The sequence below is a fragment of the Odocoileus virginianus genome, chromosome 17, assembly GCF_023699985.2.
Source record: "Odocoileus virginianus isolate 20LAN1187 ecotype Illinois chromosome 17, Ovbor_1.2, whole genome shotgun sequence".
Classification (NCBI taxonomy): Eukaryota; Metazoa; Chordata; class Mammalia; order Artiodactyla; family Cervidae; genus Odocoileus; species Odocoileus virginianus.
The window spans coordinates 32,668,222-32,685,106 of record NC_069690.1 but is presented as its reverse complement, the minus strand read 5'-3'; the positions used below and the strand labels follow the sequence as shown (position 1 = coordinate 32,685,106).

Below are 16,885 nucleotides of genomic sequence, written 5' to 3'. Positions count from 1 at the left end.
TGCCCACCCCCTCGGTGCCCCCCCTGGCTGTGTGTCAGCCCCCTAACTATCTCTACTCCACAGGGTAGACTCAGACCCCTGGGTCTTGCCTCTCCCTGCTCCAGGGCCATCCGAAGCTATCTGGGGGTCTCCATTCACCCACTGCCCACACCGGCCTGCCTCACAGCTCAGCGGGGGACAGAACCCTTCGCAGGAGCCTGGCGTGTGCATCTGTTCCCCTCCAGACTGCTTCTCTCTCCAGCCCAGAGAAAGTCCTCTTGTTTTAGAGGCTTGGTGGAATGGAAAATCGTCTGGCTCACCAGTGTCTTCCCTACTCTAAATCACAAGGAGAGGAGGCCTTTGTAACCCCTCTCTGCCTCTAAACTCTTTTATCGCAAACCATTTGCTCTGTGAGGAAGTTCCCAAATGACTTGAAATTCAAGAATTAAGACCTTTCTTCTCGCTGCCTGCTCTGCTGGCTCTTCCTAATGCTACAGTGGAACAAGGAGCTGGAGTCTCAGCCAACATTGGGTGACAAGAGTACACATATGTAAGTAGATCAAAATACCACCTTCCAGGGGAGAAGGTCTTACTCAGAGTGGATGCTAGCCAATTAGGAGAGGCCACACAGCTCAGTGAGAGTGGACACCTTTGATTTTGCTGCAAAGGCACATCGAGGCATGCAAGGTGAATGTGTTGTGTGGCCTTGAGTAAGATGTTTGACCCCTCTGGGCTTTTATCACATCCACTTTGGACTCCTCTCTTCCTCTGCTTTCCTCCAGGCTATGGGCCCTCCAGACATGATCTATGGTCTTCATTCTCCTACACATTCTCCCAGACCAGCTCATCTACTCCCAGGTGGTGTTGACATCTGAGTGCAGTGTCACAGGTGTTGGAGGAGAAGGAGAAGAAACTCTAGGGTGGGGGAGGAGCGCAACGTGGGAGAGGGGCTGGCAGAGAAGAGACCCACTAACTCTGCCTGTGATGGGTAAGGAAGCCTGCCCCGAGGAGGGTCTCATCAGACTCACAGGTCTGATTTCTCTGGACAAAAGGAGGTGGAAGGGAGGTAGGCAGGACAGAAGAGCAGGCAGGATGCTGGAGTTCCACCCACTGTTTCCTCCTAGACATCAGGCTGCCTCTGAAACTTTTTCTTTCTCCCTATTCAGCAACACTTAAAACAGAAAGGAACTTAAAACTCCACAGTCATCACTTTCCTGTGTTGCCATGTAAAAGCATTATTCTCAGAAAGTTAAAAATATGTAACAGACTTCCTCCTCCAAGCATGATACAGTAGAAAGGATCGCACTTAACCTTCCTTGATAAACAACTAGGAACTGGGCAAAACCTATCAAAGAGCTCCTTGCAGACACTGAACAACCAGGGGTTGGGGGTTCAGACACTCTGGGAAAAGTGGGGTCTGCCCTGGTTGGGTGTGTGGGGATGAGGGGATGGCACAGAAGCTGGTGATCTCGGCGGGTGGAAGGGGTGGAAGTCAGGGCTGGGGAGAATGAGGCATTTCTTTCTGTATGGAATTCCTTTGAGTTTGCTGAGTATGTGACTTGCATGTACAGAGAAAAACTCTTCAAAGAGGTAGAACAGCCAGGGAATTGTGAGTTCACAGGGAAAGATGTTCAAACTCTGAGCAGCCAGAGGAGCTTCCCCAGTGATGGCAGGGGGCATGGGGTGGACACTCTGGAGCCAGCATACCTGAGTAGTAAATCCAAACTACCCCCAGATGGAAGCTACTCTCCTCTCCTCTAGCAAAACTTTGAAACAAGCCTCAGGCAGAAACCAGAGACAATACTGAAGAACCCAAAGCCACCCTCAGCCAGCTCAATCCAACTGACATTTATAGGACATGCCACCTAACAACAGAACAGGAGATTACACATGCTTTCAAATGACGACAAATACCAAGGTGGACCACATCCTGGGCCATAAAACAAACTTCAAGAAATTTAAAAGAATTGAAATCAGAGTGTGTTCTCTGATAACAATGAAACCAAAATAGAAGTCAATAACAGGAAAATAATAAAATCTCCAACAACCTAAATGCCCATTGACAGAGGAATGGATGAAAATGTATACATACACAGTGGAATATCACTAGGCCACAAAAAGAATGAAAATTTGCCATTTACAACAACATGAATGGACTTGGAGAGTATCATGCAAAGTGAATTAAGTTAGACAAAGACCAACATTGTATGATATCAATTATGTGGGCTTTAAAAAATAAAACTAGTGAAGATAACAACAATAACTAAAACAGACTCACAGATGCAGAGAACAAATTAGTGGTTACCAGTGGGGAGAGGGAAAAGGTGAGGGGCAAGCTATGGGTAGAAGATTAACAGGTTGAAAACTACTACATATGAAATAAATAAGCTAAAAGGATATATTGTAAAGTGCAAGGAAAATGACCAATATTTTATAATGACTAAGCAGAATATAACCTTTAAAAACTGTGACTCACTATGTTGTACTTCTGAAACTTATATTGTACATCAACTATACCTCAATTTTGAAAAAAAGGAGTCTTTCTTACCGTAGATCTTAGCAGCCTCAGTGTATGATTTCTTTCTTTCCTTATTAAGTTGAGAGTTTTCACCTTTTCACTTAAAGGAAGCACTGTAGGTTCTCTTTGGCAGATCTGAGTTACAGCATCACTACTCTCACACTTTGGGGGAAGTTATTAAGAAAAAAAAGGGTCACTTGAACACAAGGTCTGTGACACTGCGGCAGCTGGTCTGGTAGCTGACACAGTTACTAAGTGACTAACAGGTGGACCAAGCTGGACAAAGGCGTGATTCACATCCTAGGCAAAACAGCGAGAGATTCCATCACTCTGCTCACAATGGTGTGAGATTTAAAGCTTATGAATTATTCATTTTGGGAATTTTCCTATTCAGTATCTTAGGACCGTAGAAAGTAAAACCATTATAAAGAAGACAACCACATATGAATCTATACATGTGATAAAATGGCACAAAATTATACATACATTGTATCAATGTAAATTTCCCGACTTTGATACTGTACAACAGACAGTTGCGGAAGAAAACTGGGTGAAGGGTTCAATGGGCCCACTCTGCATGATCTTTGAAATTTCCTGTGAATCCATAATTATTTTGAAATAAACTATTTTTAAAAATCTCAAAGAGATCGAACGCATCACGAGTAATTTAACCACTTTTCAGAGCAAAGTCCAACACCCTTTAAAGGAAGACACCAAAGTCCAGATACTCAACAAGTAACACCTACAGTGTCCAATGTCCAATAAAAAATTAGGAGGCATGCCTGGAAGCAGAAAAAAGCAACCCACAACTAGGAAAAAAAAAAATTAATGACTAGTAACAGATGCAGAATGACAGAGGTGCTGAAGCTAGCAGACAAGGACATTAAGACAGCTTTATTTTAGTTTTGGCCGCACTGTGCAGCATATGGGACTTCCCCAATCAGTGATGGAACCTGTGCTCCCTGTAGTGGAAATACAGAGACTGAACCACTGGACACCAGGGAAGCTCAGGACAGCTTTTTCTTTTAGTCCATTACTTTAATGAAAACCCCCAAAGATGGTATGGTCCCCATGGGCTTAACACCTTTGTAAAAAAACTAAAGATAGTCCCAAAGATCAGCTCCATGGAATATGCTTGTCTAAATCTTCCCCATCCTCTTAGACCACCTCTGTGTTTTCCCTTGGGCATGCCCAATGACTTTCTAATTTCCTCTGTACTGCAGTTGTTTTTGGATATCTTCTTCTTTCCAAAAAATTACACTGGGTCTTTGTTGCCGTGCATGGGCTTTCTCTAGTTGAGGTGAGCAGTGGTTATTCTTCACTGTGGTGTACAGGTTTCTCAATGTGGTGTACAGGCTTCTCTTGTTGCAGAGCACAGACTCGAGGCACATGGGCTTCAGTAGTTGTGGCTGGCAGTCTCTAGAGCACAGGCTCAATGGTTGTGGCTCACCAGCTTAGTAGCTCCATGCAGCATGAGGGAATCTTCCTGGATCACGGATCAAACCTGTGTCCTCTGCATTGTCAGGTGGACTCTCTTCCACTGAGCCACCAGGGAACTTCTGGATGTCTTATTTTTCAACATCTGGGTCACAAAATGAGGAAAAGAGAATAAAGGAAGGGAAAAAAAGGCCTGGTCCTTTCCATTCCCTGATAGTCACTTTAGTCAGAGAAGATGTGGCTTTGCAACACTAGGTGGAGAAGCAACAAGAGCCCTGTCTCGAATCTGCACGTCTGTAATCAGAAGCAGCAATCAGTGATTAGGGGACAGATGTGCAGTTTCTGAAGAATGTGGTTCTCCCCTCTGCCTGGCTCCTGCCAATCTCATACAAGCGACTCTAAACACCCATGCACAGCTGCCTGCCACAGCACTGGGGGGTAGGAGGTGGGAACTGCTATTCTGCTAAGAGCTAAAATTGACTCTGATTAGCCACCCTTTTCTGTCCAAACCTTTACATGGAAGTTACAAGCCTCCAATAGACTCCAGAGTTTCAAAAGAGTTACCTGAGACAAAGCTTGCCTGGGCAATTCTAGGTGGGGTGACAAATTTCTGGCTCTGCTACCTCTCTAACTTTTCCAAATTCCTGTATTTGATTTTTGACAATTTGAATATAATATGCCTTTTGTGGATCTTTTTGAATTTGTCATACTTTTAGTTCATTGAGGTTTTGAATATGCAAGTTATGATTTCATCAAATTTGGAAGGTGTTTGGCCTTAATATCTTTAAATATTCTTAACTCTGTGTGTGTGTCTCTCTCTCCCTCCTGGGTTCTCATCATGCATCTACTAATACATATGGTGATGTCCCACACACCTCTTAGGCTCTGTTCATTTTTCCTCATGATTTTTTGTCTATGCTCCTCAGACTCAATGATTTCACTTGCTCCATCTTTACATCTGCTGATTCTTGATTCTTTCCTCGGCCTGTTAACACCTGGTTCTGATCCCCAGCGAACTTCTTATTTCAACTATTGTACTATTCAGCTCCAGTATTTCCATAGTGTTGCTTTTCATAATATATACCTTTTTAAGCAATATTCTCCATTTGTTCATACATCATTCTCCTGGATTTCTTTAGCTTTTTAAGTACATTTAAGACAACTGATTACAAGTATTTGTCTAGTAAGTTGAATATCTGGGCTCTGCCAGGGACAATTCTTGTTAATTTTTTTTTTTCCTGTGAATGGGACATATTTTTTTTTCCTTTGCGTTGCTCATCATTTTTTGTTGTTGTTGAAAACTGGCTATTTTTAGTATTATAATGTAGAAACTCTGAAAATCAGATTCTTCCCTCTCCCCAGAGTTTGTTGTTATTTATTGCTAAGAACTGACATGTTCTGTTTACTTGTTTTTGGTGACTGTTCCAACGTATTTTGTAAAAACTATATTCCTTGCCATGTGTCATGACTGAACTCTCTGTTCTATTATGTCAGTGAACAGAGATTTTCATAAATGACTGGAGCCAAGGGAAATAAACAATCCTCCCCCCAATCTGTGCAGATTGGATCTGAGCTGGACGCTCCTACAACCTTGGCCAGGCCTAGGACTCTGCTTCATCTTCTGCTTCTGCAGAGCCCAAGGGTCTGCTAGATATGTAAGCCTAGGACCCTGGGAGATCTTTTCTGTGTATGCATCTGGCCCTGGGCATGCTCTTTGTAGTCCAAATACCCTCATACACGCCTCAGTCTTTCAAAGCCTTCTTCCATCCACCATCTTTCTCCTCAGCCCCCTTCCTCCCAGGCCTTTCAGTCCATCTGCTGCCACTGTGTCCACTCACCCTTGCACCAGATGGCTTAGGGGACTCTAGATCTTTAAATGTTTTTGACTGTCTCTTCCTGGAAAATGGATTTAGCCCGAGGGGGGTAAAACCAAGAGACATCTTGGCACCAAGGCCTTAGGGAACTGCCAAACTGGTTAAAACATTCCAGCACAGTGTTTAAGAGCAAAGTCCACACTGACCCCTTACCCAACAGGCTACACCAGGAACAGGAACACGGGCTATGGTTTCCACAGCCACCTGTGGCGGTAAGGGAAGCAAAACACCACAATCCCCTCATACTGAAACTTAACTCCCCCCCCCCCCTTCATTAAGCACTCCCCTGGTTGCTGTAAGCTCTTGGTTGGATTCCAGAGTTCCAAAATAAGTTAGTTCTATTGGTTTTTGCCTAACGGTTGCTCCATGGAGGGACTGACCCCTTGAACTCCCTACACTTCTATTTTCTGTTGCTGTCATGCTCTCTTCCTTTGCTTTTTCAAGACTTTTTAAATTAGTCACTTGTTTTCTTTCCAATTACTTCCTATCATGAATAGTACTATTAAAAACATCTGCAGAAAAACTGCATATCTTCCCCTTGGGAATCATTTCTTTGGAATATATTCCCAGATGGGGAATTTCCAGGCCAAGGCAAAGAACAGCTGCCCAGCTCTTGTTAAATATTACCAGTTGCTCCAGAAGGATTGGCTCAACTTACCATCCCGCCCACACTTCCAATTTTTCTTTGTTTTTCTCTACAATCTGTTGGCAACGGTCTTATTTTTATTTTTCTCATACCTACTCTTTACTGTCTAATATGTGCCGAATGCCTTTATCTGCTATCTCTAAACACATCTCCTCAAAGTGAGCATTTTCATTTTTTAATGAAAAAAGCTTGGAAAGTTCAAACCACTTGAGGTCACATAGCCAAAGGCAGATGAGAGTTCACTGGCCAGAACATTACTACAGTTTCTATGAGCCCTGTGGCTCCCACACTGGGTGACAACCTGTATCAGGAATGAAAAAATATGCAGATCCAAATTAAAGCCCAGAGGGAAGAGTCCTGGATAATAGTGGCAATGTTAATGTAGTATTTAAATATCCCCAAATTCCTACATAAAAACTGTTCAACCAGGAAAGCACACCAAAATCTCACAACCTAGATCTACAACCAAGCCAGGTGGCAGGGAAACTGTCATGATGGTACAAGGACTCTAGAGGGAGCAGTGTACCTATGAGCCCTTGTCAAGGGACCCTATCAGAACCTTTCTGGAGGATTAAAAATGCCCCCAAATCTCTTTCTTTACGGCTGCGCTGGGTTTCGTTGCTGCACTCTGACTTTCTCTTGTGGTGAGCAATGGCTTTTCTTGTTGCCGATCACAGGCTCTAGAGCACGGGCTCAGTAGTTGTGGCGCTCGGGCTTAGCTGCTCTCTGGCACGTGGAATCTTCCCTGACCAAGGATGGAACCCGTGTCCTCGGCATTGGCAGGCAGATTCTTATCCACGGTACCACCAGGGAAGTAAAAAAATGCCCCAAATCTCTTTAAAACCCCTCCCACTGAGGAGTTATGTGATCTCTCCTTCAACTCGAGTGGGTCCTGCGACTACTTCAACCATTAGAACACCAAAGAATGATGATAATGTACCCATTTCTAGGCTCAGGAGGCAAGAACTCTGAAGTTTCCACTTTCTGTGTCTTAGAACACTTATTCTGGGAAAATCTTTCTGCCATGTCACAGGGCAGACAATTCTATGGAATGTGGAAAAGTAGCCACGTGGAAAGGTTGCATAGAGAGAGGTCAAATCCTGTCTAGTCCCTGGTGGTTGTAGCCAACCCAGCCGGGGCACCAGACAGGTGAACACAGGTGAGCAGTCTTAGGAACATTCCAGCCCCACTCACCATCTGTCTGACTACAACTGCAAGAGAGATCCTCCATGGAAAAACCACCCAGCTGAGCCCAGTCAACTCACAGAACCGTGACACGGAAACAATTCTTTTTCATGGCTCTAGGTTTTGTGAAGGTGACATAGCAGGAGGTAACCAGAACTACCTTGCTACAGCAAGTTTGGTCCTAAGACCAGCAGTGCCAGCATCACCTGAAAGAGCATGAGAAAGTCAGGTTCTCTGAACTATACCCTTAGAATCCAAATCTGCACAGCAGCCTGACTTCCAGTCACATTTATATACCATGCTCCAGGCAGCCCTGCCACTACTTGGAGTGGACACCTGGGCACAGCTGCTCTGGCTTCACTTTTTTTGTGGGCAAACAAACTCCATTTGTTTTTGTCTGTTCCTTGCCTCTAAGTACATTCCTATTGCTACATACAGGGTGGTAAGGTTTCTTTTCCCCCAAACTTTAAAGCTTTTATTTTGTATTGAGGTATAGCTGATTAACAATGTTGTGATAGTTTCAGGTGAACTGCCATACATATACATGTATCCGTTCTTCCTCAAACTCCCCCTCCCATCCAGGCTGCTATATAACATTGAGCAGAGTTTCATGTGCTATACAATAGGTCCTTGTTGGTTATCCATTTTGAATATAGCAGTGTGTACATGACCTTTCCAAACTCCATAACTATCCTTCCCTACCCCCAGCAACCAATTCATTTTTTAAGTCTGTGAGTCTCTGCTTTGTAAGCAAATTCATTTGTATCACTTCTTTTTATATTCCACATATAAGGGATGTCATATGATATTTCTCCTATATCTGACTTATGTCACTCAGTATGACACTCTCTAAGTCCATCCATGTTGCTGCAAATGGCATTATTTCAATTTTTTTTAACGGCTGAGTAATACCAGGGTGGTAAAGCTTTTGTTTTTCTTTTTTAAAAAATTGAGAAATAATCTGTATACTGTAAAACTCACTATTCTAAAGCATAAAATGCAGTGGTTTTCAGTAGGTTCACAAGGTTATGCAACCCTTACCACCATTCAATCTCAGAACATTTTCACAATTCCCAAAAGGAGTTAGTAGTTATCCCCACTCCTTGCCCCCTCCTATACCCACAAACCCAACATCTAGCAACTGCTAATCTGCTTTCTATCACTATGGATTTGCCTATTCTGCACATTTCACTTAAATTAATAAAATATGTTGCTTTTCCTGTCTGTCGTCTTTCATGTTACATAATGTTTTCAAGATTAGTGTTCATTTCAATGGTTTAGTAAAACTTTGCTCTTAAACAGCTGCATCCCCCCTCTCCTTCATGCTGTTGTTGTCACAAAGTACATCTCTGTACATGATATACCCACCTGCATAGATTGCTAGCTATTGCCTGATGTAGTTGTCTTTTCAGAGAATAAAAAGGAGAGGAGTCACAAACCAAAAATGCAAGACTTCACCAGTGTAGCTCCCAGGATGCAGAGTGGTGCAGAGAAGGGTGGGGAGTTCACTGAGCTGCTGGAGGGGGAACAGCTGCATGCAGGGAAGATCCAGGACTGTCTTCCCTGGCTGCGGAAATGTCTTTCCACCCTGGACTGGATGAGGAGGGCTGTCGCCCTGGTGACTGCCGGTGGTCAGGGAGGATGTTGACATGAAAGGGCGAGCCTGACACACCACTCCATCACTAGGGCCAGGAAGCCCCTCTCGTTAGGTCTTTGTTGCCTGAGACTGTCAGGACCCCACCGCCTCTGCTCCCCTCTCTCGTCTCACACGGCCATGGCCAACCAACGGCCAAGTCTTTGCACCTGGAATTCTCCTCACTTGGAATGCCCCTCCCCCAAGCCCATCTGGTGCAAACCTAATTATCCCCCAATATACAAACCTCCCAGCTCAATCAGAGGTCCAGGACACTCTGCTGCTATGCCTACACTATGCTGTCATGACTGGTTCTGGACTGGGGGCTCATACGGGGAAGGGCTGGGCCCTCAAGCCCCAGCACGGAGCTCAGCACAGCGGTTCTGCAGGGGTCTTAGCCATGCTGATAAATGCTTCCTTTTCATTACTGTATAAGGTCCCACGACACCAGACCATTAATCTACATTCTCCAGTCAGCTGATCATGTATGTCATTTCCATTCTTCAGTTATAACACATAATGCTGCCCAAAACATTTCTTTCCATATATTCTTGTCTGTTTGCTGGGGTTTCCTCTCAGCACAAAGTAACAGAAATATGAACAACAGTGGCTGGACACTGTCCCCCAAAGACATCAAGTCTTCATCCCTAGAGCCTGTAAATATTCCCTTACTTGGTTAAAGGGTCTCAGCAGAAATGATCAAGTCAAGGATATTGAGATGAAGAAATTTTCCTGGATTATGTACGTGGACCCTAAATGTAATCACATATATCTTTCTGAGTGGGAGCCAGGGGGAGATTACACACATATGCACACAGTTGGCAACATGTTGTTCGGTTGCTAAGTTGTGTCTGACTTTGCAACCCCATGGACTGCAGCATGCCAGGCTTCCCTGCCCTTCACTATCTCCCTGGGTTTGCTCAAACTCCTGCCCATCGATGCCATTCAACCTTCTCATCCTCCACTGCTCCCTTATCCTCCTCTGCTCCCTTATCCTCCTCAGTCTTTCCCAGCATCAGGGTCTCTGAGGCAGAGATCAGAGTGATGCGATCATAGTCCAAGAAAGGCTGCTGCCCCCAGATGCTGGCAGAGGCCAGGGGCAGATTCTCCCTTAAAGCCTCTGGAGGCAGGGAAGCCCTGCTGATTCCCCGACATGGCCCAGCAATGCTGAGTTCAAACTTCTGGCCTCCAGCACTGAGATAATACCCGAATGTGGCTTTAGTCCACCCCTGGCGATCCAGTACACAGCCACAGACAGAAGCTGGTGTGTCTCACACATCTGAGTCCAAGTACGGACTGACTGCCCTGGCTGCTATGGTATCTCCACAGATAACCACGATTCAGGCTGACTCAGCAGTTTCTGCTCTCTCATCCCCAGGGTGCAACCCTAACTTCATGGTCCAACTTCATGGTTCATGGCACTCCAGCACCACATCTGATTTCTAAGCATCAGTCAAGAAAGGGCAAAGGGCACCCATGAGCTGTCTTTTGAGAGAACTTTCTAGAAACTGACATGTAACATTTGCACTGCATCCCACTGGCCAGAACTTAGTCATGTGGCCTCCCTCACCATCTGGGAACTGGGAAGTGTAGCCTCTACTCCAGGTGACAAACTGACTAGTTGAAAATCAGAAGACGTAAGATGGAAATAACAGATCCTGGGGTTGGCAACAGCTCTCTTTTAGGGATATTTCCTTGCACTTGTTTTCATTTTACAACACCATGCATTATTTGAATATTTTAAAAAAATGTTTGAGGTGAAAAATGAAACAAAAAATAAGGTTTAAATAAGTTTTAAAAATATCACCATGCATTATTTGTAAATACACAATGAAATGTTTGAAAGAAAAGGAAAATGAAGTTTTTTAAGTTTATAAATATCACCATGTGTTATTAGTGTATTTTAAAAATGTTTGAAATGAAAAGGCAAGGGGAACTGGGGTGGAGTGACTCCTTGTGTCCAGGGCCTGGCCCTCCCAAGAGGGGCTGGTCTGGGTGTATCCACAGGAGCTGATTCTAGAAGAAAACAGACTGAACACCCAGGAGATATGATCTAACAGACTTCCTGTACCCCCACCCCAACCCCATCAAGGTGATTTTCATACCAAAGCCAGCAGCAGGCTCCACAGTGAGTGCCAGCTCAGAGTACGAGGAAAGGCAGGCATCTTCCAACAGGCTCTCTGAGCACTGTGTTGGGCTGCATAGTGGCCCCTCCCCAAATTCCTGTTTATCTGAAACCTCACATGTGACTTTAATTGGAAACAGTGTATTTGCAGGTGTACTTGGTTAAGATTAAGGGGTAGGGGAGCCCTAAATCCAATATGACTGGTTCCTTGGAAGAACAGCAGAAACACAGATATGCATACACAAAACCTCCCTGTGATGAGAAGGTAGAGACTGGAGTGTTGCAGTTACAAGTAAAGGATCACATTAGACACACCATCACAGCTAGAAGAGGCAAGAAAGGACCTCCCTGCCAGCTTCAGAGGAAGAAGAGCCTTGCCCATGACTTGGCTTCTGACTTTGAGCCTTCAGCACTGTGAGAGAATACATGTCTGTCACCTTAGGCCCCCCAGCTTGGGGCACTTTGAAAGCCTCTGAGACACTGCTCGGAGCCTGAGACACATAGTGAAGAAAGTCAAGACCCTGTCCTCACTGCCCGCACTCCAGGAGAGAGGCAGACCTGTATTGAAGCCCAGGAGGTTCTGGGGGTAAAGGGCAGAGACTCCTAACCAACTCTGTGGTTGGGAAAATCCCCAAGGTTTGGAAGGATGAGCTCTTCTTTGGAAGGACATTTTCCCAGCTGGTGGTCAAGCTGATGTCCTTCCCTGTTGTCTTACACCTTGCCCCTGCTCCCTCCCCACATTTGCAGTTATAGCGTCAGAAACCCTTGTCACTTTCTGGGTCACTGCACATCCCACGCTACTCTGTACCTCTCCAAGATTACAGAATTGGGTTATGTCTGACTCTCTCTAGGCTGCAAGGACCAGGTTTTCCTGATTTTTCAGTTATTCATATCGCCTAGCAAAATGCCTGGCACCAGACAAGTGCCCAAAGACTGTTGAAGAAAATGAGGTTAAAAAACAAACTGAACAGGGCATATGGGGTTAGGAATGATGGAAATGTTCCATAATTGATTCACTGTGGTGATTGCACAAGTTTACTAAAAAGCATTTATTTATACACATAAAAACAGGTGAATTTTACAGTATGTCAATTATACCTCAATCAAGCTGTTTTTAAAAAACCTATTGAGGGACTTCCTTGGTGGTCCAGTGGCTCCCAATGCAGGGGGTCCAAGTTCGATTCCTGACCAGGGAACTAGATCCCACATGTCACAAACAAGACCTGATGTGGCCAAATAAATATCACTGCCCCCCCCCCCCCCCATGAAAACCCTATTGCACTTGAATGGCTAACAAGGAAAAGACAGAGAGTACCCATGGCAACTGGACCCTGAGTGCAAATCCACTCAGCCTTGTTGGAAAGGGTGTGGCAATCAGTATCCACTGACACTAAAAAATGTATACAACTTGTGGCCCAGCAATCCCATTCACAGGTGTACATCCAACAAAAGTGCGTATATATGTGTCCACCGAAACATATGTGAAAGGTTCCCAGTGGCATTATTTATTCATAATGGCCTAAACCAGAAATTACCCAGATGCCCATTAACACTAGAGCAGACAAATGAACGCGGGGACCACAGAACCTGAGAACAAATGTGTTCACACGGAAACACAACTACACACTACGGCGCAGAGGAAGCTCACAAAGGAGTCCATAATGTGAGTCAGGGGAGCGCGGGTGGCACGGTGTGTGTGTGGGGGGGGGTCCTCGGTAGCTGGCATCGCAGATTCGTCCAGTTTGTGAGGACTCATCGACTGCACGAGGCGCTTTTCCATATACAGTTAAAAAGCAAAACTCAAAGGACTGACTTGGTGATGGACAGGGAAGCCTGGCGTGCTGCAGTCCACGGGGTCCGGAAAAGACACGACTGAGCACCTGAACTGAACTGAAAGGACTGAATGGAGTCTTGCCTCTTGCCTCTCCATCGTCCCCTGACAGCCTTTCTTGGAAGTACAGCCCCAACTACTACGGCTTCTGACAGGGGGCTGAGCTGAAAGGAAGCGCGTTCACCAGAACTCTCAGAAGACAAATCCAGCCCCTTTGGTGTCCAAAAATCATTCTGGGGACTCACAGGACGAAGAATCACTCAGAACCAGCGAGCACCCTAATGGCCTCTGAGGTGGGCTGGACCATATCACCCAACCAGGTCCCCCACCCCAACCCCGCCATCCACTGCATTTCTGGCCTCATCTCTCACTGATGCCGGAACCCCATGCGAGTCACCTGCCTCCCAGAGTCACCTGCTTCCGAGCCTTCGCGGGCCGATGCCATCACTGACTCTCCTCAGAGCCAGGTGTGGAGTATGTGACCCAGACCCACCAACCAGGGCCAGACATTCCCTGATTGGTGGGCATGTGATAAGCCTGGCCAATGAGAGCAAGCCTTGGGACTTTTGCTGAGCATGCTGGGGCAAAGGCTTCCAGCCAGAAGGAAGCCTGCCTGGGAGCTGGGAGCTGCTACCTCGTGTAGTATCTGCAAAGGGAAGCTACCCCAAGGAGCAACAGCCATGTGATAGGACCAGAGCCGCGGGGCCTGACCGCCTGCTTGGAACCCTGGGTCCAAGCCTGCCTGACATGGAATCTAAACTGTTTGGTTATGTGGCAGAGTTTCCTTTTTTTCTTTTTCTGTGCCCTGCAACTGAAAGAAGGCAACAGTAAGAGTCCAGAAGAATAAGCATTTGGATTGGAGGGAGGGACGGATACTATAGTCAGAGTGGGGGAGGGGAGCTACATAAAAGAGGGGAGATTTGCACTGACTTGAGAGCAGGGAGCTTTAAACAGAAGGAATTTACTCACCGGTAAACCACACAGGAAATGAAAGCAGGTGGTGAACACCTCCATTTTAGATTTTATTTCCTTTGATTTTCTATAATAAAAATTTTCAACCACTGAAGCATAGTTTGATAAACTCATTATCTGGCTTCAACAAGTGTCAGCCGTTTTGTCTTATTTAACTTTTTTGTCCAGTGATTTCAAATGTTGCAGACATCCGTGACTAGAGGGAGAGCTTTCACAGCTGTGAATCCCTCCTCCAGGAGCTGACTTGTAGTCTGAACTCAGATGGCGTTCCTGTAGGACCTGTGTGTGCTCTTCAACTGACCTTAGGCTGCCTCTCGGCTTGCTGTTCATGGCTACTGGTGCAACTTGTAATGTATGGGCTGTAGCTCTGTTGAAGAATGCATGTGACCTCTTTACCATCACATTGCCACCAGACCAGCAAGGAGCCACAGAGCCAGTGGGTCCTCTTTGCTGAATCCTCTGGGGATAGAACCTAACCCATATGCAGTCATCAGAGCCGTGGAGAGCTGTATGGAATGCTGCTGTACTTCCTGTTCCACATCCTTTCTAAGACAGCTAGGTGCTGCGTGAGCAGTTTGTATTGTGAGTTTGGATGTCAGCCTTAAATCAAACCCACTGCTGTGGTCTTGTGTGACTTTTCACCTCTAACTAATTAGGCATACATCTCTCTCTTTTTTCTTTTGGCTGGGTTTTCGTTGCTGTGCTTAGGCTTTCTCTAGTTGTGGTGATCAGGGCTACTCTTTAGTTGTGGCGTGCAGGCTTGACATGTTGTGGAGCACAGGCTCTAGGCAAGTGGGCTTCAGTAGTTGCAGTTCTTGGGCTCTAGAGCGAGGGCTCAGTGGTTGTGGCACATAGGCTTAGTTGCCTCATGGCATATGGGATCTAGTTCCCGGAGCAGGGATTGAACCTGTGTCTGTGCACTGGCAGGCACTTAAACACTGGACCACCAGGGAAGTCCCGGGCATGCATCTCTTAAATGCAAGGATATCCTATGCAACCAAAGTGTCATTATCACAAGTAGGAAAATTTTAAATTCTATAATACCACCTCACAACCAGTTTATTTTCAAGTTTCCACAACTGTTCCCAAAATATTCATTATAGTTGCTGTTTAAAAATAAGGATCCAAAGGAATATTGGCAAAGATTCTCTGCTTGACCAAACTTTACTCAGGCTCCTCTGAGTCCTCTTTGGCCCCATCCTTGGGCGTGTCCTCCAAGAGTCTGGTTTTAGCAAGAATCCTGCCAGGTCAGTTTGGCCAGAATTTCCCACCCTTGATCACCCTGGTTATCTGACCAAACTTCTCATTCTCCACTGAGGTGATGCCTGATCACCCCTGCCTGCCTTCAGCATAAATCTTGTTTAGCCAGAATACTTCTTTATCCCTGATGTTTCCTTAATAATTCTCCATCCACTGGCCCCCACCCTTGTGTTCCCATGACTTCCTCTTCATATTCTGAGTTGAGCCCAGTCTTATGATGAGGCCTCCTTCCCCCTGCTACAATAGTTCCTGAGTAAAATCTGCTTTTACCACTTTAACTACTGGCAGGCTCTGGTTTTCTTTGATGTTGTGAGATTGGAGCGTTTTATGGACCAAACCCTAAAATGGTGTAAATTACTTCTGCTCACATTCCATTGTCCAGAGTACCGTCACACAGTCCCACTGGAAGGAGACTGGGAAATGTAATTTATCTGAGTGCCCACGAGGACACTTGGGAGATGTCACTTTTATTGCAGGAAGAACAAATCACAGTGGTGAATATTAATGGTTATTGCCGGTCACTTCCCTAGTACCCATTGTCCTCCACCTAATATTACCCTGGTTTTCATATCCTGAGGGAAACTGAGCCTGCCTTTGAGTACGGCTGGGAGAGGGAACAAGGTGTTCAGGTTCCACCTGTGAGGTTGGCAGTTAGAAGTCATTACAGGTTCTTATGTAGACAAATGACATAAGTAAATGTCACTTATAAATGATAAACGTGTGAAAGTAATTTTTTAAAAATTTTATTTATCTACTTATTTTTTTGCTATTCTGGGTCTTTGTTGCTGCGCAGGCTTCTCACTAGTTGTAGCCTTTGCCATGGCTTCTCTTGTTGCAGAGCATGGACTCTAGGCGCACAGGCTTCAGTAGTTGTGACATGTGGGCTCAGTAGTTGTGACAGTGATTTTTTTTTAAGGAACTATTCAAGATTCATGCATAAAATGTCTGTTCAATCTGAGGCAGCTTATCTTCATCTCATGCAAACAGGCTACCTCAGAAGAGAGATTTTGTGCCTTCCCCCACCCCGACCCCAGCTGAGTCAGGTGACCTTTCACACCAGCTCGAGGGTCAGGTGTGTGAATCAGAAATGATTCAGTGGATGAAGAGGTTCAAGGAGGGGAGGGAGAAAGTACTTCTGATGACCTCCTGCACGTGACTTCCCCTCCCCATCCCCCAAGATGTGGTTGCCTGAGATCTAACAGGCAAGACAGCTGTCTTGGGTAAGACCTGCTCTACAGAGGGTTGTCTTCAAGTTTCTCTGTCAGAGGAAAATGGTAAAAGACTGTGTTACTGTTCACAAGCACCTACTGCTACTTTCTGGAAAACTCTCCTCCCCAGCCCTGTCAACAACCATCTTAGTCACTTGCCTTCCTCTGGCCAATGGATGAGATGAGTTAAAGAAAAAAAGATTCACTCTGACTCTTG

General features: G+C 45.4%; 1 protein-coding gene across 1 annotated transcript in view; it reads right to left on the bottom strand.

Moving 5' to 3' along the window:
* The window catches only part of SHMT1 (serine hydroxymethyltransferase 1), a 29,160-nt gene extending 26,502 nt beyond the window's left edge, over positions 1 to 2,658 (bottom strand). The window contains exon 1 of the mRNA XM_020914083.2: positions 2,528 to 2,658. The gene's annotated coding sequence lies outside the window, so the exon portion shown is untranslated. The remainder of the gene's footprint in view (positions 1 to 2,527) is intronic.
* Positions 2,659 to 16,885: the final 14,227 nt, after the last annotated feature.